We start from the raw sequence: 21635 nt of genomic DNA on the forward strand, positions 1-21635 counted from the left end.
GTCTCGACCTGCTGTTCGACACAGTTAGCTAGCTAACCCATTTTACATTACTGGCACTTCAAAACACAGACATTAGTTATGTATGCATGCAAGCCAACCTCAGTGTACTCAGAAATGCAACACAAAATCCCATGGTAGTTTGAAAACAGACAGTACAGTCACTCAAACAGCAGGAAATGCAAATGCCACGTTCAGAGATATTGTCATATTCCAATATACTCCATACAAGTACCCCAAAATCATGAGTCAGCACCCTAAAAGTAACATCTTAGAGGACACAAGGTTTGAAAAATAATAATAAATTGTAAGAATTGCATCTCAGGTGGGCTGAATCACTCTGTGAGATACTAGTCTTCCTCCCTTGTCTGTGAAGGAAATATCTTTAACCTGAGCTTTTTGGTTTAAAAAGATATGAAAGAGAACTGGGCTATGAACCCAACATCCTGGCCACACAGAGAGACTCCCTAAAGCACAAAGTCAGATATCAAACCATGACTACAAACAAAACTGAAACACTCTGGATGCACAGAGAGTTGAACTTGTGTAAGAAACAAATTTGACCCACATTGCACCTTTCAATCAGAAGTCAAGACAAAGGCTTCTAAAAGCCAAAATCTCTCCTGAAAGGAAAACCAGCGAACTGCTCATGGTACCTCCTTTGCTAGTTAGTTGCAGGTCATAGTGTGTATGTGGTGATACTGCTCTACAGGCTGGGGGTTGTACCCTCTGCAAGCATGAAAGCTGCTCCCTGTTGAAGAAAACAAACACAGGAGAGAACTGCTCTTGGCTCATCTTTTCCACTGAAACTCAGGCAGCTGTAGTGTGCACTCAAGCCAGCTTCCCACAAAGGGGTGAAACTAAGCATACAATCTATCCTCAAAATGAACTTGGGTCAGGCACTTCTGTGACACTGCCCAGCGTAATTATGGGTGGACATCATGTACCACCTCATTGAAAAAGTACAGAGCAATACAGGGAGGAAAAAGTCCATTGGGAAAGGAAAAGTATTGGGAATATAAACTGGAAGATGCTTATCATTAATCACTGTGGCTCCCAGTCAACCATCAGCCTAACTTCGGCAAAAAAATGGCATATAGGTAATAGTAGTGATTGCAGAGGTAGGGCTACCATGGCTTTCTACAGCAAGCCAAAAACTGAGAAAGCTCCTTAGAAGATGGAATTAAGGAATAGCCACTCTTTTGTATTTTTAATTGCTTTATAGGGAGTGAGTAATGCTCCCTCACCACTGGCAGACATTGAACTCCTGCTGTATTAGAAGGGAAAATGCATAATAACCCAGGAAATTCTCAGTGTTCACTTTCAGACCTGAGGATGCCATTCAGAGTTCAGAGATCACATGTATGTATCAGTCATAGAAAGCACAGAAGAAAACAGTCTCTCAGGAAAGATTCTGCTGTGAACTCCTAGCCTAAGTTTTTTCTTACAGACACCAGGCAGAAGAAAATCCAATTTTCATCAAGCTCATTAAATCACTCTTCTGCCTACTGAGTGCATACTTCAGTGAGGCAGGTAAATGTACAGTCTGTTTAGACCCTATTTTCATCTGTTGTTTAATGTGTTTATATATGACCAGTCCTCTTCACTCCTTTAGCCATTGTAGTTGTGCACTGTGCAGAAATTTATGTAGATAAATGTGAGTTAGTGAAGAAAGGTCATTTGCATTTTGGTATTTGTCAGTGTGACATGAAAACAGTTAATGTGCAAGGAGGCATCAGCTGCACATCATTCTGTATTTCACTTTTAGTATTTATTATTATTTTGTATAAGGAAACACAAAAATTCAAGGCTAATAGAGGTGCAGAGAGAAGTAACTTTACAAATCCAGTCATCACTCCACACTTGCAGCTTTGTCCTGGACAGTTTGCCTGCTTCTTACCAGTAAGCTGCCAGACCTTGGAAGATAAGGACTGCCTGAAGACAAATTATGGGTAGATTACTCCTGACCCTATTCCAGCCTTTAGGTCAAGAAGCATGTTATGTATCCTCAGATTTCAGTAGGACCTCTTGGATATTCAGGGGGGTTTTAAATCAACTCACCTATCTACTTGACAGAATGTACAATTTTAAGCTTCTTATGTGTAAGATAGGACGCCTAGGTGTCCTGCAATGTTAAGAGGCAAAAAACCCCACCCCAGAGCTCTTCAAGTAGCTCTTTCTCATTGTAAACCATGCTTGACTTCCTGATTTGTTTGTCGAAAAAGCCACTGAGTGTGTAGACGTCTTTCATCCCTCTTAGCCACAATTTCTTTGAGAAATCCAACAGCGAAGGTGGATACAATTATTGTAAATAATGTTGGATAGAACCCAGAGCAGATGAAGGTAGGAGGATACAGCTCAACAAGAACAGAAGTGGTTTCTAATGAGAGAGGGAATATTTCACTTCTCAGCATGGCTATTATTATGTCCTACACGTTAATTCAGCCGAGAAGTCTTGAAGTAGCAGAATGAGTTTCTGTTCACTAAAGTGGCAGGCACTGGCATGGTTGCCTTTATTTCAAGTCTTCAGTTAATACTTTATTGATTCCTCAGTGAAGAAGTATACGATAAGCTAAAACCTGTGAGGCGCTGGGCACCTAAAAATGTCTCCAAACTTGCACTGAAGGCAAATATCCCAGTCTAGTCCATTCAAAGGAGCACTTATTTCACTTTCAGTTTTATTTTTATTATTTCTCCATTTTTACTAGAATTGTGGGACAGGATTTATCTTCTTGAAAAATAAGCTCTGATAATTCTAGCAGAGGTTCAGCCCAGGAACACCCATGGTTGGATAGTTTTGTAACCCTTCCCCTACAGTTCTCCTGGAGCTGTCCACTTTGACCTGAACTGTCCCGTTTTGCTGGTGAGTGACCAGCAAGTGAGTTGGTGTAGTGGTTTACCTTAAAATCTGGAGGTCTTTCTCTGTCATTTTCTATTCGGCACAGGTGGAGATCACTAGTCCTTCCAGCCAAAATGTGAGTTACTTCCTTCTTTCCCTACTGATGTCCTGCAAGGACTGCAAGGCAGGATTATTGTGCTGTTTATGAGGATCTCTTCTAACTCTGCTTCCCACGTCAAGAGCTGACAGAAAAGGAAGAGAAAGAAGACAGGAAGGGTGGGGTTATTATTTTCATGCTGACAGAGGTACCCATGAGTCACTTCTTTGGTGGTGGCACTCTTAAGGCCTCCATTTCCATATAGGAACTTTGCATTCCCATACCAGCTAAAATCTTGAAAGTTTTAAGTGGAACCCTGTTACGGTTACATTCAGGAGTTACTCTTTAAGTCAAATACAGCCCGAGTATTTGGTTCCCTAAAGGATCAAACTATAAATCATATATCCTTGCTACATCTCCCTTATCACAGAAGCAGCAAAAATGTCCCACACTCCTTTTTCTGGATATTTTTCTTGTCACTTGTCCTACACATACATTTGCAGCTTGCTGTGGCAGCAACTGCTACTTTTTCTGTAGTTGTACAGCACCTAATAGAACAGAATCTGAGCCCACAACCACACCTTCCAAGTGCTATTGCAAGGCTGATAAATAAATAACTACAATCAACAGTAAAAGCTGCTTTTAGGCAGCATACTACTGAAAATGAGAGCAAAATTCAGGAAAGGGCTGAGAGCCTGCAGTTCTCATTGACTCCTGCCCAGGCTGTGGTAGCTCAGCAGCTCACAGCATCTCTGAGGATTTATTCTACAGCATGTTTGCTTTTGCCTCCAGTGTGCAATGTGAGGAAGCCAGTAGTGTGACTGAAAACCACAGCTCCCAGCCACTTCTCCCCTCAGTGTTGAGTGAGAGAGTGAAAGCTTGCAGACTAGCCATTACCTTTCTTGTGCGGGTGTCGCAGCGGGAATAAAAACAAAACATGGAGCTGAATTTATTTCTAGCCAACGGAAATTTCATATTGAGGGTTACAGGCGTCCTGTGCCTCTTAAAAGCAAGTAATAAAATGCTGCTCTCAATTACAAATTGTATTTACATTTTAAACCCCCATATGGTTTGGTGAGGTAGAGGGAGGTTTCAAATGCATTAGCAGCAGCACTGTGCTGTAATCAGTTACAATTTTTTGCCCTTTGTAATGAACAATTAATGCCTCCACCTTTTTTTTTGTCTTGCAAACTAACCCTGTGGCTACACCAGGTCAATAGTCAGTAGACAAGGCACAACTCCTGCCTAATGCCATGAACCAAAACAAGGAAATGCATTGAAATGACCATCTCTAAAAAGCCTCCTGTAATAGGATTCACACGTTAAGTACAAATTCAATAGCAATTGATTTTCTTAGGTAACGTCCTGGGCTAAGCTTTTCAAAATGTAGGGACACAACAGGAAAATGCAAAAATGCATGCGAATATGCACAGCTTCACCCTCCTGTGCTACAAAAGTGAAATTCTCTTCTCTCTGTCTTCAAGCAGTGATAAAGGCAAAGAACTCATTGTCTTACATGAGGTATAAGTCTTGTGGCTGATCCGTGGCTTTTGCAGGGCCCATGTGTGTGTTCTGGTGAAAGCATGTTTTCAGGTGCGGTTCTGAACAGAAATGGTCGACATTGCTTAGAAGGCATCAAATATTTACACAGACTAACTACTCAACATTTTAGAAAACCTGCTCCAGATCACTGCTCTGACAATGTTTTTTCTCTTTAACCAGGCTAAGCATATACAGGAGATCACCTGTAAAGATCCCTGAGACCACCTACCAGCTGACATCATGAGCTGCCTTCTCAGAAGCCTCTATTAGCAACAATGTCAAAAGGTGTTTTGATATCAGGAAATGTTCTGTAGAAATAACCCTGTTCAGCTTTATTCAAAATCTGACACGGATCTGATAGAACAACCCTACTCTGAGGTTTGTGGGAGCTCTTGATGTGAATAGGGACGTTTCCTTTCTGTGTTCATAAATGTACATCCAAGTCACTGGTCCTGGCCAATGTCACTTATTTGCACCAATGATACCCAAGCAGTGTAAGACTATTTCAGAAGGTATAAATGGGAAGAGTGTCTTTATTAGCTATGAAGTCAATCTGCAGTTCTACTGGGAATGGGTGAGGTCCCTGAAGGGAGCTAGTCTAGAAACATAACTAGCAAGAAAAAATCAAAAGAAATTGGGAGAAAACTCTGCAACAATGCTCTGACGTACAGAACAGATGGTTATCTCTCATTCCATAGGGATTATTGATGACAGATAAGAAGTAATAGGCTCAAATTGCAACATGGGAGATTGTAAATTCTGGACTAGGAAGAATTTCTGTCTGGAAAGATAAACAAGCAGAAGGTTGTCCAGAGAAGATATGGAATTTGAAGGGGTTTGCTAAACATTAGCTAGTCTGATTCTGCTTTGGTGTAATGATGCTCACACCCAGGTATTGCTGACCAAGTGTCCTGGTTTCACCTGGGACAGAGTTAGTTTTGTTCATAGTAGCTGGTGCAGTGCTGTGTTTTAGATTTGGTGTGAGAACAATGTTGATAACACACTGATGTTTTCAGTTGTTGCTAGGTAATGTTTATACTAAGCCAAGGACTTCTCAGCTTCTCAGGCCCTGCCAGTGAGAAGGCTGGAGGGGCACAAGAAATAGGGCAGGGACACAGCCAGGACAGCCGACCCAAACTAGTCAAGGGGGATATTCCATACCATATGATGTCGTGATGTGCATATATAAGCTGGGGGAAGAAAAATGAGGTGGGGGACTTTTGGCATTATGGCATTTGTCTTCCCAAGTCACTGTTACATGTGATGGAGCCCGGCTTTCCTGGGGATGGCTGAACCCCTGCCTGCTGATGGGAGGTGGTGAATGAATTCCTTGGTTTGTTTTGCTTGCATGCATGCTTTTGCTTTACCCATTAAACTGTATTTAAATCAATCCATGAGTTTTCTCACTTCTGCTCTTCTGATCTTCTCCCCCATCCCACTGTGGGGGGTGTGAGCAAGCGCTGGCCAGGGTTAAACCACAACACAAAACCTGAGGCCTCAGAGGTGACAGGATGTTCCAGATGTCTGAAGGTGAGAGAACCCCTGCAATACTTCGCAGGCATGTCTTTTCCTCATGTTCCTTCCTACACAGCAGTGACAGCAATACTGGAAAAGGCTGGGCCAGATCCATTGTTAGTGAAAATCACCTTTGCAATTAGTAGAATCAGAGAATCAAAGAATGGTTGGCATTGGAAGAGATCTTTACAGGCCATCCAGTCCAACCCGCCTGCAATGAGCAGGGACATCTCCAGCAGGTCAGGCTGCTCAGAGCCCTGTCCAACCTAACCTTGAATGTTTCCAGGGATGGGGCATCTCCCACCTCTCTGGGCAACCTGTGCCAGTGTTACAGCACCCTCATTGTAAAAAATGTATTCCTTATATCTAGTCTAAATCTACCCTCTTTTAGTTTAAAACCATTACCCCTTGCACTATCACAACAGACCCTGCTAAAAAATTGTCCCCATCTTTCTCATAAGCCCCCTTTCAGTACTGACAGGCCACCGTAAGGTCTCCCCAGAGCCTTCTCTTCTCCAGGCAGAACAACCCCAACTCTCAGCCTTTCCTCACAGGAGAGGTGTTCCAGCCTCTGATCATTTTTGTGGCCTCCTCTGGAGCCACTCCAACAGGTCCATGTCCCTTCTGTGCTGAGGACCCCAGAGCTGGACGCAGTTCTACAGGTGGGGTCTCACCGGAGCGGAGCAGAGGGGCACATCCCCTCCCTTGCCCTGCTGGCCACGCTGCTGGTGATGCAGCCCAGGGCACGGCTGGCTTGCTGGGCTGTGAGCGCACATTGCCAGCTCACGGCCAGCTTTTCATCCACTGGTACCCACAGGTTCTTCACGGGGCTGCTCTCAATCCCTTCATACCCACCCCGCATTGATACCGGGGGTTGTCCCAAGCCAGGTGCAGGACCTTGCAGAGCTTTGAGTAGAGCTGTGTCAGTTTACCATGGCTAACCTGCTTTGCTTCTATTTATACATAATACATTTATGACACAGTGTCTATAAATAGTATTTCATTAATTTTATTGCTTATTTAGATGTTTCCCTAAAGGGCTAATACAGACTTACTGTTGTGTTACTATTTCAGCTTCTGTTTTTCCAGAAGTTTAGTTTGCAGCTAAACCATGCAGTCTACTTGGAGCTGAGGCTAAGCTCAGCAGCACGGCTTTGGATGAAGAGCACATTTGGTGTAATTAGATTTGTGGGTTTAAGTGTTTGGGGTTTATTTTTTTAGTGTATAACAGTGTAATAAAAAGAAATGGCTGTAATTTATAGCTCAGCATTTGGCAAGTGGCTTGTCTGGTCTAGGATTATTCTTGTTTTAATGGCAGAAATTTTAAATTTAAGTTAGAATTTCAAAGAACATTAGTACCCACAACCAGGGCAGATGTTCAGTGCTGCCAAGCTCAGGCATTCAAAAATCATGAATCAGGTGTGAAAATACCAATATTGACCTAAAATAAGAAGACACAGACACAAACTCACACTCATACACCCACATGGATATACAGGTACCTCTGAATAAGGCTAATGTTTAATTTTGTATCAAATTCACTCCTGAGGTAAACTTACTCTGTTTTCATATAGAATGTGATATTTGTGACATCGAAATGAATCTTATAAACAAAAGCTTTTGATCTTCAATTAAGTATCCTTAAGGCAATAAAATGAAAATTATTTTTATTTTGCTTAATAATCAGCAATTCCCAGTGAGAACATGGGACTAAATTATTCCCTATGCCACAATATTGCATCAATTTAGCTTATGACTTTGGGTTTCTGTTTTTAGTGTTCTGGTATTTGCTTTCCATATGAATTTATTTCCAAGCTTTTCTCTACAATAATGAAAGCTCAAAAATTCCTATTTTGATTTTCACACAAACTAAGATTCTCTAATCATCTAGCTTCAGGGACTCTAGGCTTAGGAAGAACACCAAGCATGATAAGAATCACAAAAGAATCAGGAGAACTATGAATAAGGTGTGTTGTCTTCCTTTATCAAGAAAGCTCAAACTACTTTCTTTGCAAGAGTTCAATCCTCAGCATAACAAATACCTACTCATAAAGAGAATCTCTTAAGACAAGAGCTTTCTCAAAACTATAATTGCGCTTTCAGGTGCTGAATGCCTTTGTAGAGCAAATACTCATTAGATGGTACAGACAAATACCAGCATAACAAAGAGAAAAATTTAGTCAAAACATATTATATGAGTTACCATGTACACTGTACTCTGGTACTGTAAACACATTTAGACATGGTGAAAGAGGGGCCCCTTTCAAACAGAGTACCAACCCAGCTTGATCCAAATCTACCCAGAAGCAACAAAACAGTGTGCCACTGACTTCCACTGAACCTTGGATTGAGTGAAGGTAAGCATATGAAGAAGGCTTTGCAGGACTCGGAAGCCTTTTGAGAGCATGTCTTGCATTCAGGCACAATGTGAAAAGTGCTGACTGTATCCCACTGTCCTAGTGCAGAACACCACAGCATAGACTGATTTACTCTGTTTTCTTAAAACAGAAGTCCACTTGCCTGTGTTATTGTAATCCAAAGAAGTGATGCCTTGGTGCTGAAATACAGAGAAGCAATAGCACATTAACACCATGTTGCTGGAATACATCAGAGCAATTGTGCTCTAGTGCTGTATTACTTACTACAGGGCATCTCAGTAACAACATCACAGTAATGCTGAGTACTCCTGCTGAGGTGAAAGAAACATCTTAATGGGAGACCCTGACATTTTTGCAGACCCATCTACATTCCTTCAAATCAACAGAGTGATTGCCCTAGCATGAGGTCAGAAAGAGCTGTGTAAAAACATTCAATCACAAAAAAGTCCAAACCCCAAGTCAAAACATAACTCACAGGGGTATGTGAAATCATACTGGGCTTTGAGCTAACTGCATTAACTTAGAAAAAATCAGGGGTAGTGAAAGAAGGGCATTTCAGAGTTCTTCAAGAAAAGCCTTAACAGTATTCTACTATCGTGATTCTACAGTGGTTACAGAGCCATTCATTTGGAAACATTAATGCAAAATGTCATTTGTTCTGGCTACTGGGTCTGAAGCTACCAAGGCGTGTAACTGTTTATTCAGGTTTTAAAGCAATACCAATCCTCCAGCCAGGCCTGGGAAAATTTCAGCAGACCCTCTAACAGAAAGAATTACCTATACAAAAGAATGGCACAAGATAAACTGAAATACTAAAAAAAAGCATGAGCCCATCATGGAAATTCTCTTTCCAGTTCCAGTGGCAAGCTGTTTGTATTGATTTTGTATAAATAGTGTCAGCTAGAGATTAAACCTTGTACCACCATAGTTGTAACACTGCAAGCCTTTCTTTTGTCTCAGTCAAATCTCAGTCAGTGTAAGAAGTCTACAACAGAAAGTCTGTGCAAAGTAAGCCAGAATGTAAATACACAGCAGTCATCATGTAGAAACTCAAAATGAGAACTAAACATACAACAGCCTACTCCACTTCCAAAGTTTGCACTTTGGGAAACCATGCATACTAGCCAGTCCGGTTTCAATTCACATTGAACAGCCTCTGCACTGAAAGCAACAGAGATTTTCAGTCATCTGGCCTTTAAACTGCAAAAGCATTTACATGGGCAAGGTCTGTCTTTTGTCTGCAACAAAAGAAAATACAGATTTTATTCAGAACTTCACATGGAGGTTTTGGATTCATTTTGCTTTAAAATTTGTTTCAACCTAAAACCTTCAGGCTTGATTCTTACAGCTTGTAAAGTCATTTACGTCTGTGCAGAGTGGAAGAAGCTTCCTACTGAGAGTGGTAGGTAATCCGTATTCACCTTTACAGGTGCACAATGGTTATACAAAGCTTATATCCCAGTGCCTGCATGTTACTGCCCAGTGTCTCAGTGCAAATCCACCTTGATCGGTAATGCGGGCTAGCATGCCATACTGTGAACATGACTGGCTAATGTGCTGGCACGTGTCCTGTTCTGCCATCCCTGCCGCGAGGCACATAACCTCTTGCAGACAGGTAGAGCAGACAATGCAGAATATTAATGTCTCAAACCACTTTAGTTAGAGCAATCAGAGTTCATCTGTAGAGGCAACATGACCTGCCCAAGTTCTCAGCGAGCCAGTGACAAACACTGACAGTAGAATCTGTCTTCTAAGTCCCAGAGACCAAGCTCTTGCTGCTTGTTAATATTTTATGTTACTTTTATTCATTAGTATTTTTGCTTAAGTGCTCTGCTAGAGACATCTACCTCTAGCAAACTCGAGGCAATCTCTTTCAAGTAAACCTATGATGTTCACAACAATCCCTTTGCATTTAACTGGGATTTCATGGAAAAGTTGTGATTTCACTAAAAAAATGCAGAATATTTACAATGCTTGTTGGGGATTTGGGTTGCGGATGGTGGTTTTGGTGAAAAAAAAAAAAGAGTGAAATGTGATTAATCAAAACAATCCTGTTTCTGAAGGAAGACTTTGAATGTTTTCAGATTTCCAGACTAATTCAGAAAGAGAGCAAATTTTGTGTCAAAACATGTAAAAATATGACTGTTCATATTTAAATGTCAAAAATAAATATTGTGTCAGTTTGTGAGGAACTGCGCACAAAGTAAACAGCAGCAAAATGTGAAAATCTTATCATGAAACACATAAATATTACTTTTTACCCAGTTACACAGTTCAGTCATCAGATGCCACAACACAGCAACAAATTCAATGAATGTGGATGGGAGAATCCCACCAGCAAGATGCTTAATCTCTAAAAATTAGAAATACTTTAAAATGTCAGAATGAAAGCGTAAAGGGCAAACAGACTGAGAAACCATGCTGATTCCAATACTTCCTGAAAATGTTGTAACATCATCTGCAAAGTATCCAAAAGAGTAGTTACTTCTTTTTTAAAAATGAATGCACAAAACTTTGCCTGGTATGTTGCTGTTTTTTTCTGTTGGAAGTTGTTTTGCTCTGTGTCTAAAGGGCGATTCCCATCCAGTGCCCAACACACAGCAATGAGGTTAAATTGGTTTGGATGATATCAGCTATATGTAATTAAATCAGCAGCCCATGTCTGATCCTTTCTGTGACCATGTTAGGTGTTAAATTAAGGTCTGATTAAAAGTGTGCTGCTGCAGTTAAGGTCAAGGACTAAAGATCACAGGCTTTGTTTCATCTAATAACAATAAAGACTGTCTGGCTGCCAAATACCACAACAGCCCCGGTTCTCCTATCAGACTGCTGTCCAGCTAGAGGGATCTGATTTCACTGGTATCCCTTTTTAAACCCTACTTCTAAGAGGGTTTGTAGCTATTTCATCTGTATTAAGCAGCACTGTGTTACCCGAGGCTATACGGTACGTTCTATATGATCAAAGCACAAATGCAGCAGTTTCTGATGAAGAGTTATCGTGGCTGAGGGGAAAAAAAATATCAAGGAAGGAGAAAAAAGATACAGTGCTAGAAAATACCAAGTCATGCCACCAAAGTAAACACCCACAGGTAAGTTCATAACGTGAGACCACACAGTGGTGGAAACTGTGCACATGTGTTTGCTGGGAACAAATCACAGGCTCACCCCACCAGAAGTCAGCAGGAGACATGTGTCAACTGGGATAGATGAGAGATAACAGCAGAGTGGTGAAGAGAAAAACCAGCAACTTATTTGCAGGATGAAGACAAGAATTGGTGCATAAGAGCTTCTCCCTGCATAAGTGTTTTCCACAAAGATAGGTCCGGAGACATGACCGGAGCAGTGGTCTGTTATGTGAGAACAAAATTCCTAGTAGCCCAACAAAGTGTTCTTACAAAACATGTCCATATTAATCTCAAATGAATAATGAATAGAGGGTGCTGGGACATGTTAGTTTCCTGAAAAGGAGGGTGGAGCAGAGTAAGAAACCATATGGCCCCAAAATAATCTCTCACAGACACATCTCATTTTATGTTTCCATACTTGGGGTCCAATTTCAGAGCAGATACTGATTCATTTTTCAAGAGTCATCTGAAGTGTTTTTCATTTGCTCCTAGTACTTAATAGACTATTAATAGAACACTCTTCATACCTGGAAGGACAGTTCTGCTATTCTGTGAGGCTGCGCACAGAAAATTCATCATAGGGACGCACTAAACACACTAAAGCCACTCCATGTTTAGGAAGTTCTTTGTGAATTGCGTTGTACATGTGATCAAAAAATTTCCTTGAGGTGTCTTGATGCTTTGCATTTCAGGATCTGAGCTATAACCTCTCTGTTTCCTAACAAGCTCTGAGTGAATCCCAAAAGATTCAATGATACTGTTCAACACGGATTAGCTTCCAACTCCTTATTGTTGCCACTGAGCTACAGATCTCTGCAGAACAGGCTTTGCTGTGTGAGTTCCCAGACTTCCTGGAATCTGAGTTGTATCAAAAATACAGTGAACACCACAAAACAGCCAGGTGTGAAAAATTACTTCTCCATGTCAACAGAAATATATTCACCATTGGGAGTCAGTGCTTGAACTGGAAAGTGACCTTTTGCTCAATTAAGAAATTCCTGTACACCTTATTTCCCACCTATTTGTGAAAACACTATGACATCGCCAGCAGAATTGTGTGATAGTTGTGGTCCAGCCTATCTTTCTAATGATGAGAAACTTTTTCTGTACCACTTAAACTTCAGAACACCAGATTTCCAAAAAATCCAATCAAGATAAAAGGGCAAGTTTGGTTTGATTTGATTCACCTCCTGATCATGCCTCTTAGTAAAATTTACAAGCAAATATTGTATGCAGTTTTATTTCAGTGTTAGAGACTGTGGTCAAGGCATTTAACTCAGTAATTTAAGACTGAATATACCCACATTGTCTAGATGACGGTGCTGAGCAGTCCTGAGTCACTGCTGCTAGTCAAAGGAAGTTGCTTTTGGAAATGATCATTAGTTTTGAAAATCACGCCACTGTTGATGGTGTTGATTGCTACCATTTTAGATACCTAAGTCTGCATCCAAATCAAATAAAAAGCAAAGTTCAGTGGAGGTGGAGGTCAGAACAGTGCAGCTCAGCCACTTGCTCTAGTACAGGAATGACACAAGAGCATCGTGTCCTGACATCTTTGGCTTCCCAGGCTGAATGACCAGGGACCCAGTTCACAAGCAAGTGGCCTGGCAACAGCTCTTACCATGAGTCTGGAGTGAACTCAGACTCCTGCTTTTGACTCTGAAGCTGTTGATAGAAGGATCGCTTTTGAAAACTTTCCAGCCTTGTCTTGGATAGCTGCATTACGTTATCTCAGTATCTGCACTATTCCCTAAACTACACTTAAGCCAGTGTAAGAGGGATTGTTATACATATTATGGTAGTGTCATTTATTTATTTTACGCAACTGGAAAATTTAAGGGCAACCGCTTCACTTCTGTGCTGTGCAGATTACAGTGTTCACAGTAACACCTGCTTACTGGACAGACAGAAAAAAAGCCCTTATATTCCTTCTTTATTGCAATTTATTATTATAGCTTGAATGGTTCCTAGTGACTTCCTAAGATTAATGTTAATATTCTGACTAATAGTCTTCCCTCTGGAGTTTTATTATGGGTTTTGAACATTCATTTCATTTAACATACACATGGGAGCAAGTCTGGTGGTTCCAAAAATATTTGTAGTTGGAAATCACAGTGATTTTTTGTTAGGCTCAGTGCCAAAGAAATCACAAATCAGAAGTCTGTTATAAAGTAGTTCCAATTTCTTGGCATCAAAATTTCTCTTTATGTATATGCATAGTGTGATGTTTTCCCTAGCTGTATGGCACTGAAGATTTACTCAAGAAATGCATTGCTTATCTATTTTTCAAGGTTTCTGGTGGAACTAGAGTTTGTCTAGCCGACTGGGGATTCACAGGGATTTTATGGACTTCCTGTGAGATACAGAGACTGCCCATTGGGTATGCATCTTTCTCTATCACAGCTGGTGTTTTTGAACCAAAGTGTGGAGTAGAAATTTCATCCCTGATTTTTTTGGCTGGATTGATTGTTTAGTCTAGGAGCACTCAAGTAGACTTTCTAGGTGCTGGAATTGCTCTTTTTCTTCAGTCAGCAGCTGATGTTGCATGGTGTACATCAGTCTAGATTCACATCTTAGTGAGCAAAGATTTATGTTTGTCCTAACGCTCCTTGGCATTAATGAGTATTACAGATTTGTATCCCCATGGATTAAGTTGAGAACATACCCCAGAGTCTGTGTGGTGTTTGTCATTAGGGCATCACGCTATTAAAACCAACAGAAATTCCAAGGGTAAAAAAGTAGGAGCTTTTCTCTGCTGGAGCACATGTAACAGATACACTTTAAATCTTACATTTCCAGCCCTCTCACACCAATTCCTGCATTCATTTTGGTTGTTAATGACTTCAAAGAAGAATTGATTGCCACTTTTAAAACATTTCCCATAACAACATTATGGGAAATATTTTGCTGGCAGAGAATGTTCCTGTAGCTCTATAGTGCTCTCTAATTAAGAAACTTCTATATAGCTGGGGGTGAGAAGAGTGTATTTTTTTTCCCGTCAACTAGCTATTTCAGGGATTGGATCAATACAATGGAATGACCCTGTACACTCCATTACCCAGGGATTGTGACTCCTCAATGAAACATTATGGATCCTATGGGATGTGCCAGAGACAGTGGCACAGACACGCCCGATAGCCATGCATCAGCTACCAAAAGGATATGCTAACTCTGGCTGCATCAGGTTAGGCTGGTTTCTGCAGATCTGCGTGGATGTGTTTGCTCTCCGCTGCCCATTGCTCCAGGTTTTGGGTATATTTCAAGTGCAGGGCTGCATGGACACAGCTATATTATCTGTACATCTAGGGGACAATTCAAATGCAAGCCAGATAAACCATACACGAAAAACAGACTCCAGGATGTAATTTCAGTCTCCCTTGAAGCCCCATGTAAAACTGACATTTCGGAGAGACTCAGTGCAGAATTACCACACCCCCATGATCTACCTACAACAAACAACTCTGGAGTCAGGATTCTTGGATTTTCTTTACAATATGCCAGCCATGGAGTAGAGATAATTACTGTGTGTCTTGGTTGATAGGAGTTTTCTAGGCTGACTATCATCACACATGAGGTTTATTAGCCTTGTGTAATCCTGCCTATATCAGCTAACTGCAACACAGAAATAAAAACTTTATGTTTTCCCCCAGAGCCACTTGAGATCTTTCGGAGAAAATTTTCATAGGAGAATTCTGATTTATCTGATTTGAAAGCAATGGTTCCCGGATCAGTCACTTCCATTGAAACATACCCATTTCTCCCTCAATAAAAGGGGGATAACAATACTAACAGAGATTTCTAAAATACTTTGAGTTCTGTGAATATAAAGGACTGTCTGTAAAATGTTTAGAAAACTTCAAAAAAAGGTGCTACATAAATGCATATTTATTGCAGTACTGACATCCTCGTGGCAGCTCTGAATGCAGAATCAAAAGCAGAGGGGGCAGAATATAAGTCAGAATAAGAAACTGTCAGCCTTTAGCCTGTATCTTAAACTGCTTTGAAACATTGCAGACATTCAGAGAATCTAGTTTGCCAATATTGTATGAGCTACAGTAATTACACCAATCTGGAATATAAATTTTCCTTGCCCCTTCTGAGAGAAGGTAAAGCTTTTAGGGATATACACAAATGGAGATCTAATCCTACAAACTCTAATGCCTTTACCTAATGTTAGGCAGCATGGTTGTCCCACTGCCTTCAGTGGCTCTACTCAGATGCATGTGTGGAAGTTTGCATGATTAGAAGTTAATACTAATAAATGCACAGCTCATACAAGATCCCTGTGTAAACAACCTATTTCTGCATGCAAGTGATGATTTTATTGCTGTTCTGTAATTCTGTGTAGTGGCTTTGTGAAGAAGTCTTATATTTTCTAAAGCAGCAAAATGTTTCTGATAGTGTTTTTCATTGGCAGCTCTTCGGGGACTAATTAAGAGAAATATCTGTTAAATTTATTCATTGCTTGGTTCCTTGATAGCAAGAGGCACCTGGTGTAAACATTAAAAAGAAAAGCAGGCAGCAGCCAGACCTCATCAAATATTAGATGCATTAGGACATTTTATTTATAAATATGAAATTGCTTCTAATGACTTCAAAAGGAGGAAATGCCAAGAAGAGCATAATATGAGCAAGCTCAGTAAACCTGTCATGAAGATGCCTAAACCCACAAAAATCTAGAAATTGTACTTTCTCTGCCTTTTTCTCTCAAATAGTAAGTGGCAAGTCCAGCTGCAATTAGCGAAATTGTATGTAAAGGACTCCAGGACTAACCAAAACAAGCAGCAGATGAGGCAGAGCACCCAAAAGCATGGTCTGCACAGAAAGCACCATCAGTTGTTACTCAGAAAATAGCTCATTTATACTGAGTTGACTGATTCAGTGAAACAAATCCTGAATTTCGACCCCTGTGATTTAATGCAAAATGCTTAAGGATCAGAAATCCATCTTTCTTTTGGGACAGCATTTAAGCAGACATTTAACATTAAGCATATGCTTTATATTCACTTGACTTTACTTTCAAAAATGCTTAGCAGTGTTCCTTCTGTTCCCACTACAGGCTTCAATAAATCAGGAATGTATAGTGAGTCAATACTTGATAACTAAGAATGCATTCAGCACTGTCCCAAATAAAGATGCAATAAATTCAGTAGACTAACAATACAAGCAAGGAATAACAATAATTGTCTGAAAAAGTTCTCTCTTCATGAGGCAAAATTCTAAGATTTCGTCTTAAGGCACTGTACTGCAACAAGTTCATTCACAGTAATTTGAGAAAGGTATTTCACGAGTGAATTTGATGTTGGTAAGATCATTGTCCAGTTTTGCTGGGATGAACCATAGCATCATTTCTCATTATAGAGAGTTGAAGTTTTGAGCCAGGTGTAATACACATGACTGTGTCCAAAGTGGTAGAATGATTTGTGTTACAGGAAGAATTCTATTCACTACTACCCAGGAACTCAGGAAAAGTGCTAAGCAAAAAGGAAGTTTGATGCAAAATTATTAAAGTACAAACTGATCTTAATAAAGCATGAATGAGAACTTCATTCTAAGCTAACCTCCTATGTGAACATCTGAGACAAGCCACAGACTGTATCAGGTCTACAAAGGACTTTCCTATTTAATTGACATCTTTAAGAGTCAATTGGACACAATTGTCCACACACATGTAGTAATTGCTTTAATCCTGGTTGGGATGAAAAACCTTTCAGTAGTTGTTGTCCTTGCAGAGAACAGTATCTAGATAGGGAGAGTGAGGAAAGTAGGCAGCAGCTGTCCCACCCATTTTGAAGCATCTCCTATTTTCTGTTTTAGCACTGTACAGCCTGATCCTGTGGGCAGGGGATACAACATGGCCATAGTGAAGGAGAGAAATTAGGAGACCTGATGCAAGTTTTCTCCAGAGAAACGGCATTTCTTTGCTCTGCCCTGAAGAGGCTTTCACACTGTGCCAACAGAAACCACAGGCCCATTCATGGAAGTCTTGGGCTAACTATGAGCCATAATATTATGAAGACTGGTTTAGCTCATGCTGTTATTGAAGGAGAAAGGAGCACAACTGGAGGTGCTGTTAGCAGCTAGCACACTTTAACTGGATGTATTTCACCTGTAAACCTACCCTGTGCATAACCTATACTGACCCATCATGGTAATCAGGCTGGTGTCTTTGGCCTGCAAAGGAGGACATTCTTCACATAGACAGCAGAGCTGGCTCTCCACTAGCAGCAAGTCTAGAAAAGAATTAATTGGGCTTTTTTAGACTAGGGAATGGTGTTTTGTGGCCTCCTAGAATACCACAGGTGTGATCTTTTCAAAGGGTCATTTCCCAATTTTAAAGAAGCAGAGCTTTGTTGACTTCTTCAATCACATCAGAGGTGTCTTATTACTAGGGCAGGAACTTTTCCTCATGCCCTTGCAAACAAAACAAACAGACATCAGTTTTCCATCCTGCCCTGACCTTTGGAAGATGTCATCTCTGCCAGTACTGCACTCTCTGGCCCTGGAGAGACTTACCAATTCAATCCTGACTCTAAGGGAACTGAGCCACCTACTGAATCACCATCTCACTTCCTACAGGCTAACACCTTTGTTTTCCTTGGAGGTTACCCCATCCAAGAACTAACTAGGTCTGACCCTGTTTAACTTAGGAGACCCAAGCAGCAGAATGGCCCAGACCTCCAAAATTAAATATGAAACGTACCACAAAGACTCAGAGGAGTCCAAGAACAGGGAACTGCAGCCAGGGAACACAGTCCTAGCTCAGAAGTGCTGCTTGCAAGGTACAAGTACAGTATGCTGTAGCATGAACTCTCCAGTCCAGGTTTTAAGTGATTTCAGTGGCAGGACCTTGCTAGATGTAGGATGAGAACAGGTCCAGACGAGGGGGAGCAGCAGAGACTGTAACTTATGAAATGACTCATTCCTACCAGCCCTGTATGTGAGGCTTCTCCTTCCACCAAGCCAGGTGACATTTAACCACAAAAATATTTAACCTGCTTTTACAAGGATGTGTACCATTGACTATGATAAAATACAGGGATGTGGGAGAGTCAGGATGCAGCTTTTCCAGTGCAACTCCATATAAAGAAAAAAAAAGGCAATAAAAAGGAGGTCTTGACATAAGAAAAACATCCCAATGAAATCCTGCCTTTTAATCCCAGCCACAATCTCTCTTCTCATCATCTTCACCACTTTGTAATCCTCTGCTGCACTTAAGTTTTTTGTACTCGTTCACTTTATCAACTTCACCTGTCTTAAAAGTCAATTAAAAGCAGAGGCCACAGTTTTAAAACACAGGCAAATGAACTGAGACACCAAACTTCTCCAGAGGTACTGACTAATCAGAATTGTCAGTAACTTCAAAGCAATCAATAGGTGATCAGTGCCTTTAAAAATCACTGAAGTGCTTAAAGAGGAATGAGAGGATAATACTTTCAAAAGGTTTTGATTAAAGAGTATTTTACTTTCAGAAGTGATTTAGGCACTTGGGAATTCAAGAACTACTTTTTAAAAAAATCAAGTGTCTTCTGAAATGCATGATTGTATTTGTGAATGGTATACACATACCTCTTCTGGTAACATATACTTACCCAGAGGTTTACAACATTGTGCCTTCAATGTACCTAAACGCTAGCCCAAGACTGGTCCACACTCTCATTTAAACAAGCTCCACCAACACTCCAGTGGAATATTAACTTCCCACATTTATTGCCTGAGGAAAAATCAGTTCAAGAATGACCTAAAAACCATCAGACTGATTGCCACTGAACAACCTGAAGAAAGACTCTCCTGCATTTTACTAATGCCTCTGCTATGTGGAAGGCCCTTGTGGAAGAATACTTTTTTCAGACCTTCTCCTGTTACCGTTTTTTTCCTGACATCTGTTCATCACTAAGCCAACAATAGATTCAGTGTCTCACCATGATGTATATGAGCTTCTAGAACACTTTATGAAGAAGGAAGAGATTGCTAAGTATACAGAGAAACAGGCAGAGCTAATCATGTCATAGCTTAAGCCAGCTTGTTGATATAGGAGGCTTACAGCTGTCATTAGTGAAATGAAGAAGAGGGCCACTAACATCAACTCACACCAGCAACAGCTATAGATCAGGAAAAAAAATCTAACACATGGCAGCATTTTACTGCTGAACTGTTGGCCTGGAATTCTGTTAATATTTATTGAATGTGCTGATCTTTAACATTTGGATTGCTGCTGGTAGCAAATAGTCAAACCGGCCTGAGGCCTTTACAAAGTAAGTGTGTTGACTAGCTCGAGTAAGATTAAAGCTTAGCAAGCCCTCCTACCGATAGTTCAAAGGCATCTGGAGCTAAAGGGGTCAATCAACTTACACCTCTTTGGTTTGAGCTATGTGGATTCTTTAGCAGCTACTGAAGGCAGTGGGGAGGCTGGGACACTATAGATGTGGTTTCCATACAGCATACATATACATTATGAATTTGGTCAGTGTCTTTGACAAAACAGCTTGATCTTGCCTGTGGCATAGAGTCTTCTAGGTCACGGCTTTTCAAGCTCCCAAGAGGTACTCCACCACCACCGTCGCTGCCCATCACTGCACACTAAGCTGGAACAGTTAACTATGAGCACAGTGGGGCTAGTACCTTTGAAACGCTGGTTTCAAGCCTCGCTCCTCCTTGGCAAGACACATTTTTAAGAGAAAAGTACACACCATTTTCTCTTTCGATGTCTCTAGTTAGGAAGAAGGCTTTCTTCTCTCTTCAGACAGTTTCACAACAGCCTAGCTCCTGTGACCTTAATGAAGCTATCCTCATACTGTCTCCAGAAGAAAAGGTGATTCAGAGCCACTAGGAACTTAGCACAGATGGCCGTGCATCAGATCTGCAGCACCGTAGATCTCTGCTGTGTGACGGTCAGAAGACTGACCTCTTTTGAGCTGGTTTTTTCATTAGTCTTTGAGTAGACTGAATCTGGAAATGGTGACAGCAAGCAGTGCTGGCATACTGGACAGTGCCTAGCATACCAGACTGTAATACTGGTTGGAATCTTAGATACTATGATATACCAAGAGAGAAACTATTCCAGCAACTGCAATTGATTTTTCAAGGTAAACTTCTTATTGCCCATGTTAAGCTACAGATTACTTTTTTTAGAATCTCTTCTTTGATTGAGTTGAACTCTTTCTTTGGAATAGCCCTTGTTTCCCTCCTTTATTTAAATAAGGCTTGAACCGCATATTTTATTGCATTCATTTTCTTTTGTTTTTCTTTTGCATGGAGAACCGGTTGGCTTTCTGTTCTATAATACCATACACCACTCTTAATACAATACTAGCAACCTACCTGGTTACATCCAAAATATTTTTTTCTCAGTATGCCTCCTGGCCTGAAGTGCTGCTTAGATCTCCCTCACTGCAAGAAGCTTTCCCCTCTTCTGCTATTCATCATAGCAATTTCACATGCTCTCTTCAGCTGTTCTCTCCATGGGCTGGTGAAGCTGGTATGGTTATTATCCTCTTTATCCTGCACAAAGTAAAAAAAAAAAAAAATTTATGGATAATACTAGAGACCACCCATACAGCAAGAAAATTTGAGAAAAAACAGTTGTTTTCATGCTTAGGGCAGTTCTAAGCATGCATAGCTTGGATTAGACAGTCCTTCCTATTTGACTTCTGTTCCTTAGTAAATATTTGTAACTTTGCTGATAAAGCAATGCTGGATTTCTCAGCTGTGTTTCCGTGTGGACAATAAGCTGTGGGACTGGAGTATGGGATCTCAGTCTATAATGAGCTTTCTTGAATAGTTATTTGTTTCATTGTCTGTCTTGGTCATGAAAAATCTGTTCAGGAATCAAATGGCAGAACAAAGTCTCTAAATACAGCTGCTTTGCTGTATTATTGATTGCTTGTGAGGCCCTTGGGAATAGGTGATCCAGGCTCAAAGGCATTAAAACATTTTTTTTTATTGTGACCTAAATGCAGACAATTCATGTATAGAAAATGTCAACATTGCAATGTTTTTTTTAAAACTATTATATGATTCCTATTTAATGCATACTATCTTTGCTTCAGTCTTGTTTTACTCATGAGCAAAACACATGAGTTGTTTGTGCCTGCCCCATCTATGCATACTAGAAGCTTCTGGGGACAGTCACTGCATACTAG

The 21635-nt window shown here is 40.6% G+C and overlaps 1 protein-coding gene across 1 annotated transcript in view; it reads right to left on the reverse strand.

The window, feature by feature from the left end:
- Nucleotides 1-20962, reverse strand: part of MYL10 (myosin light chain 10) — a 50967-nt gene extending 30005 nt beyond the window's left edge. Inside the window, exons 1-2 of the mRNA XM_027791124.2 lie at nt 20815-20962; nt 2898-3078 (exon numbers count right to left, since the gene is read on the reverse strand). The gene's annotated coding sequence lies outside the window, so the exon portion shown is untranslated. The remainder of the gene's footprint in view (nt 1-2897; nt 3079-20814) is intronic.
- Between the last annotated feature and the right edge of the window lie 673 nt (nt 20963-21635).

The sequence above is a fragment of the Falco peregrinus genome, chromosome 2 (assembly GCF_023634155.1).
Source record: "Falco peregrinus isolate bFalPer1 chromosome 2, bFalPer1.pri, whole genome shotgun sequence".
Classification (NCBI taxonomy): Eukaryota; Metazoa; Chordata; class Aves; order Falconiformes; family Falconidae; genus Falco; species Falco peregrinus.